General features: G+C 38.6%; 1 protein-coding gene across 10 annotated transcripts in view; it reads left to right on the top strand.

Annotated features, from left to right (window-relative positions):
* The first annotated feature begins 7,841 nt into the window (after positions 1-7,841).
* Positions 7,842-26,140, top strand: part of HDAC9 (histone deacetylase 9) — a 911,013-nt gene continuing 892,714 nt past the window's right edge. For 4 of the 10 annotated variants that reach the window (XM_054496847.2, XM_054496842.2, XM_054496838.2 and 1 more), the window contains exon 1: positions 7,906-8,222. The gene's annotated coding sequence lies outside the window, so the exon portion shown is untranslated. Of the gene's footprint in view, positions 8,223-8,919; positions 9,102-26,140 lie in introns of those variants that run through there. The other 6 variants (XM_054496844.2, XM_054496845.2, XM_054496841.1 and 3 more) reach the window with 4 other exon arrangements.

The raw sequence follows: 26,140 nt of genomic DNA, 5'->3' as shown, positions 1-26,140 counted from the left end.
TTTTATTGAGTCTTCTGTCTTTTTTCTTAGTCTGTCAGTTATGACTATCTTTTCAAAAAAATCAACTCTTTTGTTCATTGATCTTCCTTGTTTTTCTAATCTCTATTTCATTTATTTATGCTCTTATCTATCTTTATTATTTCTTTCATTTTACTAACTCTGGGCTTAGTTTGTTCTTTTTCCCCCTACCTCCTTGATTTGTTGTTTGAGATCTTTCTTATCTTTTGATGTAGGCATTTATTGCTATAAAATTCCCTTTCAGAAATGCTTTTGCTACATCCCATAAGTTTGGGCATGTTATGTATTTTTGTTTGTCTTAAGATATTTTTTAACTTCTCTTTAAATTTTTTATTTGGCCCATTGGTTGTTAAGGAGCATGTTGTTTAATTTTCATGTATTTGTGAATTTTCTAAAATTCTTCCTGTTATTGATTTCTGGTTTAATTCCATTGTGGTCAGAAAAGATACTTGGTATGATTTCAATTTTAAATTTGTTAAGACTTGTTTAGTGGTCTATACTATATGATCTATTCTTGTCTAGGCCACTAAACAAGTTTCATGTGCACTTAAGAAGAACATGCATTCTCCTGGTGTTATATGGAATGTTCTGTAATGTCTATTAGGCCCATTTGATCTAAAGTGTAGTTTGAATCCAAGATTTTCTTATTGCTTTTCTGTCTGAATAATCTGTTCACTGCTGAAAGTGGGGTACTGAAGTCCTCTGCTATTTTTATATTACAGCCTATCTCTTCCTTCAAAACTATTAAAATTTGCTTTATGTATCTAGATGCTTTGATGTTGTGTGCACATATATTTATAATTGTTATATCCTGTTGATGAATTAACCCCTTTATCATTATATAATGACCTTCTTTATTTTATCTGATATAAGCATAGCTACCTCTGATATTGTATTAATAAAGACATCCTGAGGCTGGGTAATTTAAAAAGGAAAGAGGTTTAATTGATTCACAGTTCAGCAGGACTGGGAAGCCCTCAGGAAACTTACAATCATGGCAGAAGGGGAAGTAAACATGTCCTTCTTCACATGGTGGCAGCAAGAAGTGCCAAGCAAAAGGGGAAAACGCCCCTTATAAAACCATCAGAACTCGTGAGAACTCACCCACTATCATGAAAACAACAGCATGGGAGTAACCACCCCCATGATTCAATTACTTCCCAGTGGGCCCCTCCCAGGACACGTGGGGATTATGGTAACTACATTCAAGGTGAGATTTGGGTGGGGATACAGCCAAACCATATCAGCTATCTTTTGGTTTCAAGTTGCATGGAATTTTTTTGTTTTTCATCCTTTCATTTCAATCTGTGTGTATCCTTAAAGGCGAAAGGGATCTCTTCTAGCAAGTGTGTAGTTGGGCCTATTTGTTAATATACTTTCTATCTTTTGATTGGATAATTAATCCATTTACATTCAAGGTAATTATTGATAGGTATGGACTCATTATTGTCATTTTGTTATTTTTTTCTTTGGTTGTTTTGTAGATCCTTTGTTCCTTTATTCCTCTCTTACTGTCTTCCTTTGTGATTAGGTGATTTTGTTTAGTGGTATGCTTTGTTCTTTACTTTTTATCTTTTATGTATCTACTGTAGGTTTTCGCTTTGTTGTTACCATGAGGCTTATATAAAATATCTTATAACAGGCTGCTTTAAGATGATAATTATTTAATTTTTATTGCATAGAAAAACTCAGTATTTTTATTTTACCCATTTTATGTTAAAAAACTTTTCACTCTGAGTCAATAATGTTGATATTTTATGTTTTGATGTTTGAATCTACATCATTTTATATTGTGTATATCTTAGCAAATTATTGTAGCTATTATTTTTAATAGTGTTGTATTTTAACCTTTACACTAAATATAAACAATCTGCACACCACTATTACAGGATTAGAATATTCTGAATTTGACTTTGTGCTTACTTTTACCAGTGAATTTTATACTTTCATATATATTTTTGTTACTGGAGTCCTTTCCTTCAGCTTGAAGAAATCTCTTTAGCATTTCTTCTAAGGCAGTTCTGGTGGTATAAACTCTCTCAGCTTTTGTTTGCCTGGGAAGCCTTTATTTCTCCTTCATTTCTAAAGAACAATTTTGCTGAATATCAGTAGTCATAATTGGCAAGATTTCTTTTTTTTTCTTCAGCATTGTGAATATATAATCCCACTTTCTCCTGGCTTATAAGGTTTCCACTGAGAAATACACTGCTAGCCTTATTAGAACTCCTCTTTGTGTGATATGCTTATTTTCTCTTGCTGCTTTCAGGATCCTCCCTTTCTCTTTAATTTTTGACAGTTTGATTTTAATGTGTCTTGGTGTAGTCTCATTTGGATTGAATCTGATTGGAGACTTTTGACCTTCCCATACAGTGATATTTATATCTTTCACCAGATTATATTAAATTTTTCACCAAAACCCTGTCTTTACTAGAAATACAAAAATTAGCTGGGTGTGGTGGTAGGTACCTGTAATCCCAGCTACTTGGGAGGCTGAGGCAGGAGAATTGCTTGAACCCAGGAGGCAGAGGTTGCAGTGAGCTGAGATTGCGCCACCACACTCCAGCCTGGATGACAGAGTGAGATTTCCTCTCAAAAAAAAAAAATAATAATAATTTTTCTGGCCCTTTATCTCTTTTCTCTCCTTCTTGAAATGGTATAATTCAAATATTTTCTCTTTTGATGCTTTCCCATAAATTCTGTAAGCTTTCTTTATTCCTTCTATGTTTTTTCTGTTTTCTCCTCTTATTTACATATTCTCCTCTTATATATTTGCAAATAACCTGTCTTCCAATTCACAGATTCTTTTTCTTCATCAATTTTACTATTGATGCTCTCTATTGTATTTTTTATTTCATTCACTATGTTTTTCAGCTCTAGGATTTGATTTTTAAAGATAATTTTAATCCCTATTAAATTTCTCGTTTCATCATTTATTGTTTGCTTGATTTCATTGAATTATTTCTCTGTATTTCCTTCGTTTGCCAAGTTTCCTTAAAAGAATTATTTTGAATTCTTTGTAAATCATTTCACAGATCTCAATTTCTTTAGGATTAGTTAGTGCTTTATTTTCCTTGTTTGGTGGTGTCATGTTTCCCTGATTTTTCTTGAACCTTATCAGTATGTATTGGTGTCTGTTAATTTGAATAAATAGGGACTTATTAAAATCTTTGCAGACACATTTTATCTGGAAAAGCTTTTACCAGTCAGTCTGTCTAGAGATTCTGGCATGCTATCTGGTGTGGTTCACAGGTAGAGTTACTGCTGGATTTCCCAGGGATGCTGCCCTGGTGCCCAGGTCTATGGGGTTGTACCTGGGGTCTGCATCCACTGGGGTGGACATGTTGATTGAGTCCATGAGGGTGGCCCTGGAGCCTGTGTTCATGAGGGTGTGCCTACAGCCTGTGTCCATAGGATCCTGCCCCAATCCTGGGTCTATAGGGGCTGACCTGGTACTGCTGTGTGCTTTGAGCTTCAATCTGCAGGGGATGGGCAGGCACTAAGATGGGGCTGGAAACTGGCCTGGCACTGGGGTGGCCCTGGAGGCTGAGTCTGCAGGAGCAGGCCTAGGTCCTGGGTCCACTATGGCCAGTCTGTAGCCTGGGTCGGCAGGGTTGGTTCTGGAGTCTCAGTCCCTGAGGTCTGGCCTGACACTGGGGTCTACTGGATTCTGAGTCTCTGGGTTATATCCTGCAGCCAAGGATCATGGGTGTTGGCTTGGTACTTGAAGCCATGAAAGCTAGCCTGCAGCTTGGGGTCTACCAGGATAGGCCTAGACCCAAGGTCTGTCGAAGCAGGCCCGAACTGTGGGTTCACTGGCCTATAGGGCCACAGCAGATGGCCTGGGGGGTGTATTTTTGTGCATGTATAGTTGTTCAGATTGATGTTTCTGCAGGAGTACAAGCATTGGAAAGTCTTATTCACCATTTTGCTGATATCCAGATCCTATAAACTTTCTTGAGGGGAAAAATTCTGTTTAATCCTATTTTTGCATTTCACATGTAGTAAGAACCTACTATGTTGAGGGCTCTGTGCTGATCTTTGGAAATAAAAAGTGAATGACTAACACTTCCAAATAAATTATGTAGATACTCTGCCCTAAAAGAAGAGGTCATAACTCTGCTCTGTAAGTGTGGGCTGCACATAATGACTTCCTCTCAGAGAATATAGTATGTAAAGGGGAAAAAAAAAGAGTAAATTTACAGTGGAGAAACCTGATAAACATTACCTCAGCCAGGCGATTAAGATCATCATCAACAGGGACAAACCATGTTGCCTAGTATATACCCTTGATATAATGTAATGAAAATAGAACTTTATAATCTTCTTTTCCAAAATCCATCACTTTATTTTTACCATGAGAAAAATATCAGACAAATTACTACAGAGGGGCATCCTACAATATATCTGACTGGAATTCCTCAAAACTGTCATGGTCGTAAAAAACATAGAAAGTCTGAGAAAGTGCCACGGCCAGAAGCCTAAAAAGACATGATCACTAAATATATTGTGGTCTCCTAGATGGGATCCTTAAACAGAAAGAGCACATTAGTAAAAGCTAACAAAAAAAATCTGATAAACTATGGACCTCAGTTAATAATGTACCAATATCAGTTCACTAATTGTAGAAAATGTATCATACTAAAGAAGGATGATAATAGCAGGAGAAATTATGTGTGTGTGTGTGTATGTGTGTATGCATGTATATTGTTCTCTATACAGTCGGCCATTGAATAACACAGGTTTGAACTACATGGATACACTTATATGCACACTTTCTTTCACCTCGACCACCCTTGAGACACAAGACAAACGTTTCCTCTTCCTCTTCAGCCTATTCAGCGTGAAGATGAAGAGGATGAAGACATTTATGATGATTTACTTCCACTTAATGAATAATAAATATATTTTCCTTACGATTTTCATAATAAAATTTTCTTTTCTCTAGACTATTTTATTGTTTGACCACAGTATATAATACATATAGCATACAAAATGTGTGTTAATTGTTGATGTTTTGAGAACGCTTCTGGTCAGCAGTAGGCTATTAGTAGTTTTTAAAGAGTCAAAAGTGATATGTGGATTTTCAACTTCGCAGGGGGTCTGCTCTCCTAACCCCTGTGTTGTTCAAGGCTCACTGTACTATCTTCTGAATTCCTCTGTAAATCTAAAACTGTTTTGAAAAATAGTGTATTAAAAAACTACAAAAAATGTGAATGAGTTATCTTTGTCCTCTTAGAGCTCAGTTGACAAGAGACTAAAACCAGGAAAAAATTATAATATAGTGTCATATATGCAATAATATAGGTTTGAACAGAGAACATGCCAACCCAACCAAAACTTTTAAGATAAATTATCTTTTCAACTAAATCATAATTTAAAATATTTGAGTCTCTAGTAGCACCCAGCATGTATCTTACTCAAAGTCAGCATTCAAATATCTAGCAGAATGATGAGGAGGACTGCTCCCATTTGTGAAATGACCTGGACATGGGATACTTAAATCATTAGACTTAAGTGAAGGTTAACTATGCCTGGTATCACCACCCTAAAAGGTGAAAATAAGTTTCAATTCAGATTTTGCCATATACATCTTTATTACACAAAATCTGTTTTAGATGCCCAGTGAAATCCCAGGGACATTTCCTTTTATGTGCTTCAGCCATACTTTATATGAAAGGCTTCTTGAGAGACAATAGAGGGAGAATTTTTCCCTTAAAGTCAATGGTAGGCAAACAGAATCATTTAAAAAAATAAATAAATAAAAAATAAATCAGCCAGACACTAAAGTAAGGCCTCATCTCTAAAAAAGTTAGTTCCAGATACTACTTGGGAGGCTAGAGGATCACTTGAGCCCCGGTCAAGGCTGGAGTGAACCCTGATGGTACAGCTGCACTCCAGCCTGGATGACAGAGCAAGACCCTGTCTCAAAGTACAAAACAAAACAAAACAAAACAAAACAAAAAACCCCCACAAAAACCAAAACCAAAACAAACAAACAAAAAAACCCTCCAAAAACTTAAAGGCTGGACACTTGACCATTTCTTAACTCCATTTTGAAAGGTAAAGGGTGAAAGGTCACTAGATAGTTATATCTGGCATATATACAAATCAGACATATCTCTACTTGAGTCAATATCATCAATTTCATCCATGAAATGAGAACCCATTACTAAGATTCATCATGCTAATGAACAGAATCCTCAGTGTGGACAGAAAGTTAAGCAGAAGCTCTAGCACCAACAGCCTTTGGAGTATGACCTTTATTATTTTTTATTTTTAAATTTTTATTTCAAGCTAGCTGACCACTCCTGCAGCGTGAATTCTTGATCAGAACAAAGTGAGGGATAAATCTAGCCATCATACACTTTTACCTTCCTAAGAATGCTGAACTATTTTAAAAGTACAGCTACCATACCACTCCTTTTCTTGAGTTATCTTGCTGTTATGAAATTGGTAGTCTGGCTTTATTCCTGACGTTTTTGTTTGTTTGTTTGAAATGGGGGTTTCACTTTTTGCCCAGCGTGGTCTCGAACTCCTGGGCTCAAGCAATCCCCCAGCCTCGGCTTCCCAAAGTACTGGGGTTATAGGCTTGAGCTACCAGGCCTAGGCTCTAATCCTAAATTTTAATCTTAACTCTGCCACTGTGAGACCTTGGGCAAATCACACTACTCCCATGGATCCCAGTTCTCTCCTCTAAAAATGAGAGTACTGGGTTAGATCTTTCTTGATCTTTCCATCCATATAATTAATCTATAAGCTAGCTGTGTTTTAGCTGACGTAGAGGAAAACCATAAATATAAAAGCAGAGACACCAGCTTTAATTCGTTTGACGGTCAAATTACATACACCATAAATATTAGCCTCTCTGAGTGAGCCAAGTATGTTTAGGATTACACTTAAAAAATATTTTAATATTGTACACTTCATAAAGGAATCTACAGCTACTAGTGATGCTAGTATAGACTTCATTTATAGTAGAAAAAAATCCCCAAGATAAGAATACTAACCACTGAAGGAGATCACCTCGTTAATTCTCGGCCCTTTAACTCTGCTCGCCTTCTTTCAGGGTTGGTTTCACAGCGAATGGTCCTCTCTGCTCAGCCTTAAAACGCGGTATACCTAAGTCATGTTTCCAACAGCAGTCACCATATTCCCTCACGTTTCCCATTTGACAAACCCCAAATGTAGCATTTTTTCTCTTAAAATTCCCTTGAATGATTCTTCAAGCTCCACGCATCTGTGGGGACGTTCCAGGTACCGCCCCACAATGCTACCTCCTCTTAAAAAGAAGTCTTTCAGTTGGGGCGGGCTGGCGCTGCGTGGCGCGCACCTGAGCGGCCGGGGCTCCCCGAGCCACGGGGGGCGCGAGAGGGCGAGGCAGCGGCCTGGCTTCTCCCCAGCACCGTTCTCTGTCACGGCCGCCACCTGACCATCACCCCGCGCCTCGCGTGGGCATGTCTCGCTTCAGAAATCCCAACTCGTCTTAGGCTCCCTGGTCCTTCCCCTGGGGGAAAAAGAAACGCTGGTGCAGCCCAAAGCCTTCTTCCGCTCCACCCCGGGCTGCCCTTGCTGCCCTCCTGCCTCCCGCGCGTCCTTCCCAGCGCGTCGGCCGCGCGCCCAGGTGTTCCCGCGCCCGTAATCCCCTCCGGCCCGCGCCTCCCGGCCCGCCCTGCGGGTCTCCAGCGCCTGGGCCCGCGCTCTCGCCGCGGGTCCTTCCTCCTATCCCCACCCAGCCCCGCCCAGCCTCCGCGGCGCTGGGGCTCCCGGCCGAGCCTCTCCTCCCACCTCCGTCCCCTACTTCCCTCCACAAGAAGTGCTATTTTTAGCAAATCCTCCGCGCGCCGCCACCCGCTCAGCTCGCAGCTCGCAGCCGCCCGCTGCCGCCCTCCCGAGCCCCCCCCGCGCGGCGGCGGCGGCGGCGGCGCGTCCCGCACATCGCGCAGCGCGCACCGAGCCGGCCGCGCCGCGCCCGCCGCTCTCCCCGCTCTCGCCGCGGTCTCCTCCTCTAGCGCCCGCCGCGGCCGGTAAATCTCGGCTGGAGGAGCAGCGACGGCCCCCGAGTCAACTTTCATTCCCTTTTTGCTTCTGCCTCACCATTCTCTTCTCCTCCTCGAAAGATGGCTGTTTGGAGAAGGGGGAGAAGTTAGGAGGTCGCCGGCGCGGAGCGAAGGAGGGCGCGACAGCCTCAGCAGGAGCGGGCGGAGGTGAGTGGCACCACGGCAGAGTCCCCGGCTGGTGCTCGAGGAAAGCCCTGGGAATTGGGGGCCACCGGTCCTCAGGATGCGCCGTGGTATTCCCTTCTCGGGTTCCGCAGGTTAACAGCATCTCAGTCCGGACTCTGATGCCACTTGCCTTGCATCTCGCAGCCCGGAGACCGGTGGGTTTAAGGGAACCTTTGTCAGAAGTTGGGTGCTAGGTGATCTTTGTGGTGCAGACCCTGACATTTGGCTAGGCAAACTGAGGCGAGCGGTCGGTGGCGTGATTCTCTCCCGCCCCCAAACACACCCAGTTTATGTTGGAGCCGAGCTATGAATGAAAAGTTTGTACTGGCAACGTGTTGCTTGAGGGGAGCAACGCCTATTGGGGGGTACCTTTGATGTTTCGTGGAGGACTTCAGTTTTAAGTCAATACATCAGAATCCTGGGTTTTAAGAAAAGTTCAGGAGGCTGGGGGATGGGATGGGAGATAAAGCAGTTCCTTGACTAGTGGAAGGAGAGTGATGAATCGTAAGCTTATTAAGGTAAACTGGTTAATTAGATGCCATACGAGGGTGTCACAGTGGGGACTAGAGGGAACGGAGGACGGGGGCGTTCCCTGAGCGCCTAGCAGGCTGCGTTTGTTTGGCTTTGAAGCCGTTACCCACTTGTCCGCAATGAGAGGTGCTGGTGTCAGGCCTGTGTGTCTGTGATGTGACAGAGCGGGACCGAGCTCTCTCCAGATTCGAGGCGCGGTTGTCAGGAGAGGTGGCCTGCGACGGAGAGCTGAGGATGCAGTTCCTGTGATGTGGACTTGGAGAATTCTCTAGTGAGTCTCCTGTGCTCCAATTTCAGGAAGATCTGTCAATTGTTTTTTCTTCCAGGGAGGTGTGTGTAATCTCCTAAAAGGAACTTTCAGCTTTAAGTAACTGTAGCATTTTGAAATCCTATAAGGAATGAGATATCTACATATATTCATTATTACATGTATGTGGGGTGTGTATGTGTGTGTGTAAAATATGGGAAAGGGGTAAGAAAGGCTTAAAAAGTTTCACTTCTACCAGAAAAGAAAGTGAAGAGTTAATATTTTTCTCCCCAAATGGTATAACAATGCATATGCAACTAAATACTCTTGCTGTGCTGAGATTTCTCATAAGGAGTAAGATTTAGGAATTACAGGTATTCAGAGCACAGTCATGTTTTCAAATCTTGCAGGCACTATCGAAATCTGGAAAAAGGGAGTACGTACTTAAAGAACCCATATTAAAGGAAAAAAACATTAAAAATCTTCCAAAAGAAAACCTTATGACATTTGAAAAGGCCTGGATGTTTTCTCATGCTCCAGAAATCTTTCTAATCCTGTAATTAACAACAGCACAGAATAAGTTGCATTTAATAAATTAGAAATCATGTTTAAAGGATATCTTTTGACCTTCTCTTTGGTACTTTTGATATTTATTATGGAAATTATTGTGACTGAAAATTTGTTGTTTAATATATTTGCCTTTTACCACAGATAATTAGTTCTCCTTATCCTTTTAAACCACTGTTCCAGTTTGGACCAATGTAATTCCCCAAACATCAAATTACTGATGTTCCTTCTGGAAACCATTTATGTTTAAAATGGCTAATAAGAATATTATATTTCCGAAACAACATAATTTAGTCAGTTGTAAAACTTGCTTGTAATTTATTCTCATCCATTTTGTTTGAATGGGGCACATTTGAAGAAGAGCAGTGTTTTCTTAGAATATGCCATTTTCTGTGTGGGAAAAAGCTAGTATTTTCATATATGTTTTAGCTATTAAACAGTTGCATGTAAGGTGGGAATCCTGTCTGACTTTTGATAAACTGCCAGCCAGAGGGAGAGAGATGCTTTCTTAGCTGTGCTCGTGAATTGATAATCTTTACTACAAAATGGACACGGTTAGATGCACATAAGGTTGTGCAGAAGGAAGTTAAGGAGTTTTAAATTAAATACCAGTTTATGGGTAGGAGACAGATTTTTTTTTTTTAACCTTGATCTTCCTGTTTCTTTCTTTCTGCAGTTCAGCCTGTTGGGCTGGCCTTTATTGAAGAGTCAGACCAGCACTCTGACTAGAGAGTGTTTAGCACATTAAACTGCTGTCTTCTGTAAAAATAATGATGGCTCTTTTGCAATTAAAAGGTAATTTTATACATGGTTATAGATTTTTGTGATTGTTTGGTGACCAAATTAACTATAACCGTTATAGTAGAAAGAGTTGTTTTATGAAGTTATTGCCACTATATATAAATAATTATATATTTAAGATATAGATGAACTCTATTTGAGGTTTAGGAGTTTTGAATCTTAAGGCCAGCTGACCAGATATAAACCTATTTAATTAACTAATTTGAATGACACCAGATTCAGATTTTTATTAATATCTACATGTAGGTTTATGTAGCTTTCCTTTCTTTTTATTAGAATTACTTCTTTTTTGAATTTGTTTAAATATTACAACATATTACGTTATAATTTGTAGACACTCAGTGGGGAAGGTGCAGGTTATTCTTAAATAGAGATGTGGAGAAATAGCTAACAAGGAGAGTCATTTGAGAAACATATGGACATCATAAAATCCTTCTGTATGTAGCATCTGTACCTTCTCATTAGTGAAATATTGTAGTTATGGATATTTTTTGTTATTACATCCAAATGTGGCTTTTTATTTTTGCTTCATTGGTTTTTTTTGTTTGTTTTAAAATATAATTTATATTACTGTTTAAGTTGGTGGGGGCTCTTATTGCTTGAAGCCTTTTGCTTTCAATAGACATCATACTTAATTTTTATTGTGTGTATCTGCAGAGATGTACAATTGTTTCCCAGTTTGTTATTATAATTCTTACACTTTTTGGTGATTCCTCAAAACATTTGAGAGATAGGTAGGGTGACATATTGTTCTCATTTTAGGAAGGAGGCGGCAGGTACACTGATATACCCAACGTTACACCATAGTGAATCAGTGTGAAGCTGAGCGTAACATCTATATTTCCTATATTTTAATTATGAGAGCAAGCTGCTCCTGTATCTTATGATACCTTCATAAATTTATGTATTTCTAGATTTTTAAAGTGATCATCTTTATGTATGTGCAGATCAGATTTTAAATCAGTCAATATAGTCATAAGGGGATGGATCATACTGTTGGCCTGTTGATGGGAGAGAACCATGACTCTAATAGCTACTGCTGAAATAAACAAAGAAGCACACACACCTCTGCAGAATATTTGTTCTTGCAATCAATCCATAGTCCACATATTTCTCTGCCCTGCTGGCCTCACCCTATTAACTACCTACTGCCCCTTTACTGATCAAAGCAGTTCTTGAAGTTTATCAGCACAGTTGTCAAGCTTGAGGATCATCAGCCTCACTGGCAAGAAAAGTCAGAACCTGATTTTTGGGAAGAGAGAGTATTGACGGGGGCCAGTAATGGAGTATTCACTCCAGAGGCAGCCAGTAATGGTCAGAGATCATGTTCTGGGTGTCGGGATGTCTATTTCTCTCATCAGCTCTGCTTCTTTGGCTGAACTTACAGGTATCAAAGTGAACAGAAGGTTTATGGAATTATCTAGTTGTTTCTTTCCATGTAGATCTCATATCTGAATAAATCAGACTTTTTTTTAAAAAAGAAAAGGACAGAAACTTGTTCTTTTTCTTCATCTCACCAAATCTCCTCTCCTTCAAACCCCACTAGAATTTTTTTAGGATAATTGCCCACATGATTTGTAACAGCCAAAGTGATAGATTTCTGATATAGCATTATTACACTTAACAGTGGAATATATTATCCAGCTTGCAGAAGGAAGCATTGTAATTCTGTAGATAATGGTAATATGTAGTCTTATGCAAGTATTCTTGAATAAGCAGACAGTACCAAGAGCTCTCTATTAAGCTAATATATATATTCTTACTCTTCCATTCCCTAAATTACAAATGGTTTATAGGAGCTCATCCAAATCATTAAGTATCAAGTACTGAAAAAAAGTTCAGTTGTGGTTTCCTGTTTACTATGATGAATTTTGTTCAGAGCTTCAAAGAGAGGAAAATTACTATCTATTATTTGCTGCACCAGAGAGAATATAACGTGTTGCTGGTGAGCTTGAGGAGCATTGAGGTTGCTGGAAATGGTACTTTCTTCACATCTCTACAGAAGCTGTGATAAGAAGATGGGTGTGGACTGGTTTAGTTCTAGTACAGTAGTGATGACTGGAATTTGAAGTGACCGCTGAAAGAAGGGAAGATTTGGATAGTCTGTGTGTCACTCAAGGTATTCAGTAGCAAGTCATGGAAACTAACTTTAGTTAATATAAGCATCAAATAAATTTGTTGGAGGATATTGACTTTGTTTTCTCTTGCTGTGTAACACATTTCCACAAATTTAACAGCTTAACACAACACCCCTTTATCATATCAGTTTCATTGCTCGGAAGTCCACACATAGCTCAAGTAGGTCCTCTGGCCAGAGATCTCCCGTGTTGGCTAGGGCTGCAATCCCAACAGAAGATCAATGGGAAAAGATCCACTTTCAAGCTCTTTTCTATTATTGGCAGAATTTATCTCATAGTGGCTGTAGGACTGAGGCCTCCATTTTCTTGCTGGCTGTCATTCAGAGGCTGCCCTTAACTCTTAGAGGCTGCTGTTATTCTTTGCCATGTGGCCCTCTCATAGGTACTGTTACAACATGGCATCTTACTTTTTTAAAGCTAGCCAGGAAGTCTCTCTTGCTCCGGTCTGATAAGAAAGAGTCTTCCATACTATAATATAATAGTGAGAGAGTGACATCAGACTATACAAGGGCATGACTCCTTGGAGGTCAGCTTAGGATATGTCCACTACATTGACTAGCTCATAGAATCTGTGGTATAGGGTGGGCACAGTGGCTTATGCCAGTAATCCCAGCACTTTGGAAGGCCAAGACAGATGAACTGCTTGAGTCCAGGAGTTCAAGATCAGCCTGGGCAACATGGCGCGACCCTGTTGCTACAAAAAAATGCAGAAAAAATTACCTGAACGTGATGGTGTGTACCCGAAGTCCCAGCTAGTTGGAAGGCTGAGGTGGAAGGATCACCTGAGTCTGGGAATTTGAGGCTGCAGTGAGCCATGATCATGCCACCATGCTCCAGCCTGGGCAACACAGTAAGACCCTATTTTTTTTTTTTTTTTAAAGAGAACCTCTGGTAAAGTCAGCAGACCTGACTTTGAAGCCACTCAAGTAGAAACAAGGCTCAAAATCCCTCTGCAGAATTTGTCCTGTGAGGTACTGCTGCTGTTGCTGCTGGCATATAGCTTCTACAGTTGAATGTGGGCTCCATATCATAAAAGAGAGGATTCTCCACATATAATAATGGGGTCCCATTGTCCGTTGCCAAAAAGAATGACAGGTGTCCACTGCTGAGGGAAAGAAGAAAAAATGATTGCTTAATGAAATGTTTGAGTTTTTGGCCAGGATAGGCATGATAGCCTTCTAGGGATGGGATTGAATTGGAAAGTGACTGAAGTCGTGGTGACTCCTTGGAAGAGAAAACTCTTCCAGGATTTAGCAGAATAATGGTAATGAGGGTCTATTTATGAGTGGTAGTGATAAGAAAGGAGTAGAAAACCTTTGAAAGATGAATCACTATACATACATTAGTCTGGGTATTGACTTAATTAGTCCCTAAATATATTCCATGCGTGAAAGACTTTTAAGGGACTGATTCCACTAATCCTTGCAGGGAACCAGCGCTGTGACTTGGAGGCCTGCAGTGTGGACTACCCTCATTTTATAGAAAGGAGTAGAGCTAAGGACCATTGTACTATATTTGTGGCCCAGTGACTATGGGATGCTATGTAGGGGATTGGGGACTATTGAACACACCCTGTGCTCTAAACACTTTGCCAGACATATTTTATCTATTTTGTATCTCAAACTCTGGCAGTTTAGTTTATATTTCCCTAGTCCTGCCTCCCTTCTCCCCTGGAAGGTGTGTGGAGACTTTGAAAGGCTAAATACTTTGCCAAGGGTCGTTCAGCTAGGGGTGGCATTAGGATTTGAATCCAGGTCTGATTCCAGGAGCCTAAAGTCTTGTAGTACACATCCCATACTCACAAGCAGTAAGTGAAGTTTCCAGGGGGAAAGCCTGTTACTCACATTGAAGTGGATGTCAGTGCTACAATTGCTGTTGGGTTCCATCATTCACCTTGAGAGAACTGGATACTGCAAGATGAGGGTTAAAGAGAAGAGTGAGAGAGTGTGCTGTATCATGCCTTCTTTTATTTTCTCAGCGGGAAGTACATATTATAGGTCTCTCTTAGATCTAAAAGTAAGAATGGGGAGTAGAGGCTGTGCATTTTTATTTCTACTTATCATTTTGGTTAAAATCAAAAGCGCTGTGTCTCCTTTCTTTCCTATATGTAGATTTCTACTATTAAATTAAATCAGGTAACATTATGAATTCTCATTGCCTCTTTGGCCATAGGGTTCTTTCTATAGCTTTTTCAGTAGATGCCACTGTTTTGATCTTGAAAAGTCTATTGAGACATTCTTCCTTTGTTCTTCTATTACTCAGTCCCTCTTTCTACTCTGTGGTGCCTCTGAAATCTATTCATAGATATTCTACTTTTTTTTTTCTGTTTTATGTACTTAAATATCTTCTTTAAATGGATCTAGTTCCATTGATCAGAATCATTGGCCCAGATCCCCTTGCTGCTCCACTGTACCCAGGAAGTCTTATCTATTTTCTGTTAATTTTACTGAGTTTTACTCTACATCCCAGCACAGTGTGAGGAAGCCTTTAAGATTTCCCTGGGTATCTGAGCCAAAATGTAAACATTTAAAACTGAATACCTCAAGGAAGAGTATGATTGGATTGTGTTAGATCAGGTGCACACCTATGGACTACTCCACTGTGGCCAGGCAAAGGGAGTTTTATTATTGCTCCATCTGGGTTCAGGTGTCCACCGTTCTAGAATACTACTGTTCTCAAAGAAGGAAATTGTGAGCCAGCCCCAGCTTGACTGGGGTCAACAGTACTAATCTATTCTAGAGCACACCGTAGCTCAGGAAGTCTCTAAATAAACTTAATTTCTTCGTATAGGTTTTAGATTTCCTAAACTAGATTAGGCCAGATTTGACTTTAAAAGCCCAAACTTCTTAGCATGACACCAGTTCTTTCACAGCCTGGACCCAGCCTATCTTTATTACCTTTACTTTTTTTTTTTTTTTTTTAGGTGCAGGGTCTTGCTCTGCTCCCAAGGCTGGTGTGATCACAGCTAAGTATAACCTTGAGCTCCTAGGCTCAAGTGATCCTTCTGTCTCAGCCTCCCAAGTAGCTAGGACTACAGGCTCATGCCAGCATACCTGGCTAATTAAAAAATTATTTATTGTTTATTTTTAAACATTTTTTGTGGAAGGGGTCTTGCTGTATTGCCCAGAGTGGTCTCGTACTCTTGGCCTCAAGCTATCCTCCTGCTTAGGCCTCCCAAAGCACTAGGGTTACAAATGTGAGCCACTGTGCCAGGCCCTTACATTTTTAACTGTTGCAACTCCCTGCCTTTCATCCAGTAAATCATTAAGGATTTAAATCCTAAACTTGGAGCTAGCAAGTGGCTTCGATTTTAGATAAACAGGAATAGCCAGCCTGAGAGAATACATCAACGTGTAAAGAAAAGTCAAGATGAGAGAGAGAGAAATAAGAACATTTCAGTTTTTCACTTCCTGCATCCAGTCATTCTTAAGTCTCATTCTATAGCTGATTTTTTCCAAGGATATGTTGTGCGAGCAATAAATTATCCATAAATTGAGTTTCTGCCTCTTGCAATAGAAAGAGAACTATGTAGCATAGGTTTCTATAAGTGATCATCTCGTAGCCAAAATCAGACTTTCATTGTGCTGGGGTTCTGTTGGGGGATTAGGAAGCTGCGCTTCTCTGCCCTGCTTTTTCACTGGGCCCAATGTATGTCCCACGTCTTCTGTGATGCTTCCTCTGATTACTACAACATGCTGAGATCTCATTCCTCTCTGAATTCCTACTGTAGTTTAGGGTTATGGCTATGTTTTCGCAGGCTTACAAATGGAATTCTAGTATTAATTGAGAAAATCCATAATAAAAAGGCTACTGTATTAGGAAAGTCTTTAAAAGGAATTTGCATTTTTCTTACCCCAAACAGCATCCTTATATTTTTGAAATATAGTAGTATATTTAATATACAGGAGGATTTACATGTGTATTTATGGTCTTCTTGCAATTACCCTGTGGCTCGCTAGAGATTCATAGTCTCCCACCACTTAGATGGAAAAGAGGGCAGAGAAGGTTTGGCTTCCTAATGAGTACCTTCCCCAAATAAAACACCACAGGAAGAATGGGCCGGTTTTGACTAAGCCTACAGGTCTGTACAGTATGAATGTGTTTATTTTTTATTAAACATTCTACTTAAGTATATAGGAACATAAAATATAAATGCTTTTGCTTATAGATTTCATAAATTATAAAACGAAACCCAACAAACAAATGTTGAATATAAACAACAGAATTGATGAAATTAAAAGAAAAAACATTGAACTCTGTGACAAATGATGCTGTATTGTTGAAATTACATTGCCGGTATCCAGTTTAAAAGTATAAAGATGCAGTCTCAGATTCTGTTTTTATTTAATCTATTTCTATGTCTTATATCAATATAGATACAGAAATTGTCCTTTTACAACCAAACAAACAATATTAACTTTGAGGCTTTGTGTATGGCTCAGGATAATCAGATTTTACACATCATCAAAATTCCTCAAATAATCCTCAAATGTCAGGTTTAATGAGATATCACCTGAGATCTCTATGACATCTTTTTGTTCCCTTGAAAATGTGATTAGTATTGTGGAGTCATCGAATTCTAAATCAAATGTGTAAGCTGTATTCCAAGATTTCTGGAACGGAGAACAGATTTTGTACAAGCTACAAAGAGATAGGATGCATGCATTATCTTCGCACTCATGATGATTATAAACTCTATAGTACAGGTACTTTTGCCTGCCTGTGCTACCATGTGTTCTGTAAAGACTCACTTCATCCTCACCTTTTCTCTAAACAGACTTTATTTGTTTAGCAAACTTTCTATTCTTTCATCTCCACTTAGTATATGCATGATTGAAAACACCAAATGCGAACAACATGATGAAAATTTGGTGGCAGTATTTAGTTTTTAAACGTTTATTCAGAAACTGATTAGCATACAAAATATATATTTAGATGATCATCCCAATGAAATCCCAAAACGGAAAAAAAAATATTTCACATCAAGCTCATGGACCTCAGTTTGAAATACACAGTTGCAAATGTTAATTGGCCACTTAAAACATTTTACATCTTGCTGTATGTTGTGTGTCATTAATGAAATTGTAAGCTCCTTGAGGTGAGACTATATGCTTACTGTTTTGTTTTCTTCCATAGCACTGTGTGCATTTCTTATAGTTGGTGCCCAAGAAGTGTTTGCTGATTGACCAATTATTAATATATTGTTATTTCCTATTGCTCTGTGACTCAAAGGCAGGGACTATTTTGTTTTAATCTGTGGTCTCTGAATGCGTAGCACAGCAACTCTCACATGAGAAATGCCTAATAAATGTTCTGACTTGTTGGCTTTGTGTGTGTGTGTATGTGTGTGTGTATTCGTACTCTTTTAGATCTAATCTCTCATGTACAGGGCACTTCTAACAGTTGTATAGATCAGTGCTGTCCAGTAAGATTTTATGTGATGATGGAAATATTCTATGTCTGTGCTCTCCAACATCATAGCCACTAGGCACGTGTGGTCTTTGAAATTTAGCAAATGTGGCCAATGGCCTGAATTGAGTTTTATTTAATTTTAATGAGTGCATAGTCACACATGGCTAGTGGGCAGCACAGACCCAAATGATAAAATGTACTTTCTCAAACTTATTTGCTCTCATATCTAACATTATTATATTTTTTGGTTATAATTGGATGTTGTTATTTGATTTTGTTGTGTTGGATGGATGAAGTGAGTTTATCACTTTAAAAATAGGGCAATATAGTCCACCAAGTTGATTTCATTCTTTCCTAAATGACCAGCAACATTGGATGTCATCTTTTCACTTGCCCCACCATCTATTTTGGTATTTCATCATTTCCTTGTTAGGCTAGAGGCCTGACATCACTTTACCAAATATGTTTTATGTACACTTTTACCTTTTTTTTTTTTTTAATGAAGCAAGTTATCTTGCATTTGCTTGTCTTTCTGTTTTAGTCCTTTTTTCCCCTAATAAACCATTTAAACTTGGATTATCTACATCATTATTATCATTTTTAGAGACAAGGTCTTGCTCTGTCAACCAGGCTAGAATGCAGCGGTGTGATCATAGCTCACTGCAGCCTTGAACTCCTGGGCTCAGCTGATCCTCCTGCCTCAGCCTCCCAAGGAGCTGGGACTACAGGCATATACCACCACACCTGGCTAATTTTTTATTAGATTTTTTCTTTTTTAGAGATGGAATCTTGCTTTGTTGACCAGGCTGGTCTTGAACTTCTGGCCTCAAGTGGTCCTCTGGAGTAACTGAGATTATAGGAGTGTACCACTGCACCCAGCCTATATTATCATTGTTAATACCACCATCATCATTTTCATTTCTGGTGTTTATGCTTTGCCAGCCCCTGTTTGATGTGATGTACTAATGTCTACTGATAGTCTAAACACATTTCAAATTTATTATAATCTGAAAAATGTCTGAATATTCTTTTTCTCCAATTGTTTTCTTTGCTTGTCTTGCACTTTTACCCTTTCTGGTCCAGAAGAATGAAGTAGCATCCTATGCATTTAAACATTACAACTCAGTCCTTACATAAGATGTAATCCCATCATGACAAGTTTCACTGCTGTTGCCAAATCCATGAAATCGATACTACAGGACTGTCATTTAGAAAGACAGGAATTGCTTCCTGCAAATGGCTGAGATCTTTATGCATTTGTAGTTCTGCTAGAGCAAGACTTCTATTAGAAGTTATTGTACATATATTGAACCTCAGTATTGGGTATATTCAATTCTCCTTTAATTCTTATAATAGTACTGAATGTAGTAGTATGTAATGGTTATAGAGGCTATCTATGCAAATAAGTTGAAATCAGCTCTGCTGACTAGCAGAAATACTTTAGAATTTTCCACTCATTTTCTGTTTACTGCTAGAGATTTAATCGTTGTCTTATGTGGCAGAATTTGAATGCACAGACTTCAGCATGGAAGCTTGCCTTTTGTTCATTTTTTTAGTCTAGCTTAGTAGTTCCCAAACTTGAGTGTGCATCAGCATTTCTGTTCAGGGCGATACACACAAAAGATTGTTAACTATACTTTATGGATAAGTTAACCTCTTTTCAAGGCAGTTTTGTCTATACTAGATTATCATCTTGGAACCTACCTTTCCCTCATTACCCCAAAGATGCATCTCCTCTCTATTCCTTCTGTTTCTACTTTCAGTCCAGCACACAGCTGCTCATTGAGTGGACTTGTATATGTGCTCTTGAATAGATTTCACACAATGGGAGACAAATTCAGTAGCAATATATACAATTTTGAATTTGTGAATCCCCAGTTGAGCTTTTATCTTCTTATTGCTTTTATATGCCTCTCGATGGTGAGAAGCTAGTACTGCTTTGTTATCTTCTTTCCCAATTTTTCCCCATAAACATTCTCCTAAAAAGCCCTAATGATGTAAATGATATGTTATGTTCATTCTTGACAGGTTGGGGAAATGAGGAAGGGAACCTTTCCTTGTGACTTGTGCTGTAGATATATTTTAAAATCTCTTATTTATCTATTTGACCCAATTTTTAAAAGTTACCTACATTAAAATAAATATTAAATAAATTTAGTATGATGAAACAATAGTTTGCTTTTATTTATAAAGTTCATCTGGGTGTGTTGGCTCACGCCTGTAATCCCAGCACTTTGGGAGACTGAGGCAGGTGTGTCACCTGAGGTTGAGAGTTCGAGACCAACCTGGCCAACATGGTGAAATTCTGTTTCTACTAAAAATACAAAAAAGAAAAAATTAGCTGGATGCGGTGGTGGGCACCTGTAATCCCAGCTACTTGGGAGGCTGAGGCAGGAGAATCGTTTGGACCCTGGAGGCGGAGTTTGCAGTGAACTGAGATTGCATCACTGCACTCCAGCCTGGGCAACAGAGTGAGACTCTGTCTCAAAAAAATAAAGAAAAAAAAAAATAAAGTTCATCAAAGGCCTTTGCTTAAACTTATGAGATAACTTGTTTACTAACGAGACACCCTTTTGGAGTTACTTACTACTTTTCTCTGTGAGAACAAACATCATATATTCACCTTAACTTATATTTTCAAAAGTATAATGCTAAGACTACTCAAGCCAAGTGGGAAAGTGTAGGCCAAATGGAATAGTATTTCAGAATATCGGCTACAGTTTTAATTTCTCTAGAATAGCAGATCTGAAATATTGTTGTGTGTTCTAATTTTCAAGTAACTACTGGAAACTCATTAAAATATATTTTATACCCTATTCTATTTTTCTTACATGTGTTATAAAGCCCTTACTACATGGATATTTTATTAAAACAGTAATTATTTAAAGATATTTATGTAAAACAGAAATCTTTTGTATTTACTCGAGTAGTTACCATTTCAGTGCTCTTCATTCCTTTGTCTATATCCAGATTTTCCTCTGATATCCTCTTCCTTCTGCCTGACTTCCTTTAAACATTCTTTGTGGCACGGATCTGCTGGTGATGAATCCTATCAGCTTGCTTTTGTATTTCTGAAAATGTCTTTATTTCACCTTATTTTTGTTGGATATAGAATTCTAGGTCAGTTTTTTTCTTTTAATAGTTTAAAGATGTTACTTCACTGTTTTCTCATTCGCATTTTTTTTTAGAAGAAACCTGCTGTCATTCTTACTTTTGTTCTCCTTTATAGATATCAAGTCCTATAACATATTCTGTTTATTCCTGGTTTTGAACAATTTGATTTTAATGTATCTTGGTATAGCTTTCTTCATGTTTCTTGTGCTTTGGATTCATTGAGCTTCTTGGGCCTGAGGGTTAATAGTTTCCATCAAATTTGAAAAAAAATTAGTCATTATTTCTTCAGAATTTTTTTAGGAGTCTCTCCTCTTTTTTCTCTTTTTCAGGAACTCCAGTTGCATGTATATTAGGATCACTGATGCTCTGTTTATTTATTTTTATTTTTTCTTCTCCATATGTTACATTTTGAGTAGTTTCTATTGCTGTGTCTTCAAGTTCATTACCAAGTGGTCATATTTAGTGTGTTCTCCATCTCACACATTGTAGTTTTCATCTCTTGCAGTTCAGTTGGGTGTTTCAAAATTTTCCATGTCCCTATTTAACTTTCTGAACATATAGAATAGATTCATAATAACTGTTTTAATGATCTTGTTTGCAAATTCTAATGTCTTTTTTAGTTCTTGGTCAATTTTGTTTGATTGACTTTTTATCCTTGCTATTGGTTATATTTTCCTATATCTTTGCATGCCTAGTAATTTTTGATGGATGCCAGACATTGTGAATTGTAGGGTGCTGGATATTTTTATATTCCTATAAATCTTCTTGAGTATTTTTTTTCTGGGATGCAATTAGTTACTTGGAAACAGCTTGATCCTTTCAGGTCTTGTTTTTAAGATTAGTTTCTGAGTACTCTACCCAACACCCCATGAATTATGAAGTTTTCCAGTCTGGCTGGTAGGAATAGGCACAATTCCCAGACTTGTGTGAGTGCTGGGTACTGTTCCCATTAACACTTTCAGGTGGTTCTTTTCCTAACTTTGGGTTGTTTTCTCACATCTGTGTCCTGATCATTACACTGCTGAATATTCAAGGGGGGAGCTCATTTGTAGACCTCTGGGTATCTCTTCATATTTAGCTTTCCCCCCTCTAGTACTCTGGCCTGTGACATCCAGCTGCTCTGATCTCCTTAGTTCCTCCAATTCATCTCCTCAATTCAGGGATTATGCTAGGCTCTGCCTGGGTTTTCCTTTCCTGGGCCACGATCTGGAGGCTGGAATAGTCATAGAGCTCAGGTCATCAGTTTCCCATTTCTTAGGATTCATCTCATATGTTTTCTATTTCTCAAGGATTATTGCCTTGTGTCCAGTGTCTTGAAAACTATTGCTTCATATTTTGTACAGAACTTTCATTTTCTTAGGCAGGGGGATAATTCCAGTCCCTCTTACTCAGTCTTCTTTGGAAGTGGTTCCCCCATTCCTTTTCTCTTCCATGTAAAACCTTGTTGGTCAATATCATTTTGGAGACTACTTAAGTATTTAATGCTCAATTTAATGTAGTTTATTTTGATATTCTGCATCTTTCTTTTCAGCAGTTTCCAAATTTTCTTTAATTAACATTTTATATTACAAGCATGTTTTAAAAAATCCATTTTGCACAGTTATATTCTATATTATGCTTGATGCTTTTATCACTGTCCTAGCCATTCAAAACCATTCTTAAGGCAAGCTGGTCATAAAATAAGGAGTTAAATTTGTTGAACATAATAATTTACATACTTTTAAGTGGATAAAAGATGCCACTATGGGAAAGTACCATGTTTTTTAAGAAGGAAAGAAGCCAAGTGGCTTTGAAATAATGTACTCTTGAATCTAGTAAATGTGAATGATCATAAAACAGCTCATAAATTACTATATTTTAAATTGGATCACTTCTTATGGATTGCTCCTCTTTTATATTTATTTAGGAGGTTCTGTAGTTCATGGATAGGCCTTGAGATTGTTCATATGTCAAGCAGTAGTGAACTATGTGCTGGTGAATTATTTTATTTTTAATCCTCTCTCATATTTGAATGATAAAATATACTACTGTGAACTAATATGAGAATAAAGTGTCAAAATTCAGGAGCACATCTTGCTATAGTGAATACATCTTGTTACTTCAAGAGTTTTCTGGCAGTAAGGGCACAATTGACTGTGATAATTTAAAAGAATCCTTGAGGTGGTATAGTTCCATATGCCGTAGGAATATGTCAATGATTTTTTAATTTTGCAATTTGAGTTTTTAATGTAGTCTTTTGAAAGCTAGTTGTTAAGCATGGCAAGAAGACTAGAGTTACTTTAGAATTCTTAGGAAAATAATTTTGTCAGAACAAATTAAAATTAACTTTTTCTTCAGCACTGTCATAAATATCAGCACCATGAAGCCAAAATTGTGGCAGTGTTACATGGCTATGTTTCCAATATTTAAGAATAAAGGTTAGGCCAGATTTATATTCTCTTGCAAAATTGAACCAAAATATAAATAATTTATAGAATTTTAAGAATAGAATCTTGAAAAAGCGAATACTACTCTGTGAGGGAGACTGTTAGTTGTCTCCTAGTCTCTCTTTTCCCCACTGTCTTCAGACATAAAGCACCTAAGTTTTAGATGGGGACAAATCCCTACAGGATAGAGATGACATTTCTTAGCCTTCCTTGCAGCTAAGAATTATAAACCATGTGACAAAGTTCTGACCAGAGGATATAAACAGAATGATTATGTGCAACTTCCAAGTAGACCATTAAAGGACAGGGGTGTACTGTCTCCTTTCCCTTCTCATTTGCTGGAATGTGGGAATAATGGTTGCCTATCTTAGACTTTGCTAAGGATGCCAGCACTTTAAGAATAGCAGAGTAACAAGATTTTTAAAGAAGGCCTAGGACAGTGTATTAATCTGTTCTCACACTGCTGATAAAGACATACCTGAGACTGGGTAATTTATAAAGGAATGAGGTTTAAGGGACTCACAGTTCCACATTGCTGGGGAGGCCTCACAATCATGGTGGAAGGCAAAGGAGCAAAGGCACATCTCACATAGTGGCAGGCAAGAGAGCTTGTGCAGGGGAACTCCTGTTTATAAAACCATCAGATCTCATGAGACTTGTTCACTACCACAGGAACAGTATGGGGGAAACCAATCCCATGATTCAGTTATCTCCACCTGGCTCCATCCTTAACACATGGGGATTATTACAATTCAGGGTGAGATTTGGGTGGGGACACAGCCAAAGCATATCAGACCGTGATAGTGACATTTTTACTTTTTTATTTTATTTTATTTTATATTCGGGGGGTACATATGCAGATTTGTTACAAGGGTATATTGCGTGATGCTGAGGTTTGGGCTTCTATTGATCCCATCACTCAAATAGTGAACATTGTACCCAATAGGAGGTTTTTCAGCCCTTTGTGCCCTCTCTCTAGCTCCTCCCTTTTGGAGTCCCCAGTACCTATTGTTCATAGATGATGACTTCTTGAAGCAGAGTTGCCATAACAGCTTGGATTCTTGTCTAAGCCACTGTTATTTTCAGTCTCTGTCACATACAGCCAAAGCTATATGCAGTAAGTCCTCACTTATCGTTATGGATAGGTTCTTGGAATCTGCAACCTGAAGTGAAATGATGTACAAGGAAACCACTGTTACCACAGGCTAATTGATATAAACAAGAGTTAAGCTCCTATGGCATATTTCTGGTCACAAAAATATCACCAAACTTCTACATAAAGACCGAAACGTTTCTAATATGAAACATCAGAATAAATGTGAGCTATACATACATTTAAGAAAGATTCCTAAAAACAAGTCCAAAAATTGTTTACCCACTTACACCAATTCAGGGTCTTGGGTGGCCAGAGCCTGTCCCAGCAGTTCAGGGCACCAGTTGGGAACCAGCCCCGGACAGGATGCCATCCCATCTCAGGGAACACTCGTACCCACCCACATTCAGACCGAGACTGTGTAGACACGCCGATTCACCTAACATGCACAGCTTTGGGATGTGGGAGGAGACTGAAGTACCCAGAGAAAACCCGTGCAGACAAGGGGAGCGTGCGCAAACTCTATGCACACAGTGGGCCGGGCTAGGAAGTGATTTTTTCTTTTATCAACTTTATAATGAAACAAATGAAATGACATTATTTGAGAACCTGCTGTACATTGTTCCTATAATTGTATTTTTTTTTGTTTATAAGACACATTAAGAGTTTCTTTTTGTAACCATAAGCTTGAAAGGACCAAGTGATCATACATCATAGAGATCTAAACTTTTTCAAAGGCCTTGATTTTTTTCAAACCAGACTAGTTCAATATCTATCAGCTGAGGTGAGGAACACAATATAATTAAACTTATCTGGCTCTTTTCTGAGAAATTTAAAAAAAGATTTGAGGCACTTAAATCCTTATGCTGACTTTTGAAAAAAACAAGGGTTGGGAAAAGAGAGAATGCTAAGTTGTTCAGCTTTCTACTTTGCCCCCAGACACCAAATATTTTTTCAATTTTCAGTTCCCAGTGTGAAAAGACTCCCTATGCCATTTCACAGTGTTTACTACTCCCTCTTTTGGAAATGATCATCCCAGAGCTTCTGGGATATCACACTCTCCAGTTTCCTCCTCTGCCTCTGCTCTCTCCTTGTCTCCTTTTTGGGACCCTATTTAATTCACTCCCTCAATGTGGGCATATTCTGATTCTTGGCTCACTTTTCCCTTTACTCTGTAAGGGAGATCACAAATTGGCAGCTTATAGACATGTTTTGTTGATGCCACACAGAATTCAAAGAAATATTGAATTAATTGACAATGTTTAAAAATCAGGACATCCAACATGAAGGTACAGATTTTGGCTCTTCTTGAATAAGGAGACGATCTCACTGCACTGCACAGACATTCCCTGTAGCACTGGGTGATTGGAGCTGAGTTACAGCTGTCTCCTTTAGAGAGGCGTGTTCTTTCTTTTTTATTATAGTCCCCCCTACTCCTCATTGCTTACATCTTGTGTTTTATTTATTTTCATTACTTGCCTGATATTTTAGACATTTTAGTGGAGAAGATACTCATCTTCCTAGGTAATTTAAATTTTGAATTAATCTTTTCTAAAGGCTATTTCCTTTTC

The sequence above is a fragment of the Pongo pygmaeus genome, chromosome 6 (assembly GCF_028885625.2).
Source record: "Pongo pygmaeus isolate AG05252 chromosome 6, NHGRI_mPonPyg2-v2.0_pri, whole genome shotgun sequence".
Lineage (NCBI taxonomy): Eukaryota > Metazoa > Chordata > Mammalia > Primates > Hominidae > Pongo > Pongo pygmaeus.
Note: the sequence above shows the minus strand (reverse complement) of the source record. Positions and strands in the feature narration are given on the sequence as shown.